This window comes from Rhineura floridana, chromosome 7, assembly GCF_030035675.1.
Source record: "Rhineura floridana isolate rRhiFlo1 chromosome 7, rRhiFlo1.hap2, whole genome shotgun sequence".
Classification (NCBI taxonomy): Eukaryota; Metazoa; Chordata; class Lepidosauria; order Squamata; family Rhineuridae; genus Rhineura; species Rhineura floridana.
This window is the reverse complement of record NC_084486.1, coordinates 45,273,648-45,274,759: the sequence shown is the minus strand read 5'-3', so window position 1 is coordinate 45,274,759 and position 1,112 is coordinate 45,273,648.

The following is a 1,112-nucleotide window of genomic DNA, read 5'->3' as shown; positions in this document are numbered from 1 at the left end:
GGCAGTTAGCCACCAACAATGTCCTCTTTGCCTCAAGCTCACAATAAAAGATGTAAGCTGTGGCCCATGAAGGACCCTGCTTCTTGCCCATGAAAGAACCAGGCTTTCACTCCAGCACCAAGTATGATGCAAGGTAAACCATTGTGGAGCAGTTAACCATCAACAATGTCCTGTTCTCCTCACCCTGATAGTAAAAGTTGTAAGCTGTAGCCCATGAAAGACCCTGCTTCTGGCCCATGAAGGACCCCGCTTCTGGCCTATGAAGGAAACAGGGTTTTGCCCCAGCACCAAGTATGATGCAAACTAAACCATTCAGTGGCAGTTAGTCACCAGAATGTCCTCTTTGCCTCAACCTGACTATAAAAGATGTAGGCTGTGGCCCATGAAGGGCCCCGCTTCTGGCCCATAGAGGACCCCGCTTCTGGCCTATGAAAATGGCGGGTTTTCACTCCAGCACCAACAATGATGCAAACTAAACCATTGTGGGGCAGTTAGCAACCAGCAATGTCCTCTTTGCCTCAACCTGACAATAAAAGATGTAAGGTGTGGCCCATGAAGGGCCCTGCTTCTGGCCCATAAAGGACCCCGCTTCTGGCGCATGAAAATGGCGGGTTTTCACTCCAGCTCCAAGTATGATGCAAACTAAACCATTGTGGGGCAGTTAACCATCAACAACGTCCTTTTCTCCTCACCCTGGCAATAAAAGTAATAAGGTGTGGCCCATGAAGGACCCCGCTTCTGGCTCATAAAGAACCTCTGTTCTGTCCCGACTTCCTGGAAGGAGTGCTCTGCTTGTGGCTGCCTCTGAGGGAGCTCTGTCTCAGAGGAAGCTTTTTTCAGTTTATAACCAGTCAAGAGGAAACTTTGACTGGTGCAAATGTTCGCCAAGGCAAGGGTGAACCGAAGAGATTATCCACAAAACTTTGTTGAGCTGTCGGTGGCTGGAATTGATCAGGAATCTCCTGAGATAAGAAGGTTTACCTAGCAGCTGAAGACGAAGTCAGGACTTCCAGCAAGCTGTGCTGAAAAAAAGCGAGACTTTTTTTTTAAAACGATCTATAACGAGCGAGCCTCCTTCTGTCTAGATCTTATCATTTGGCTTAAATTACTAC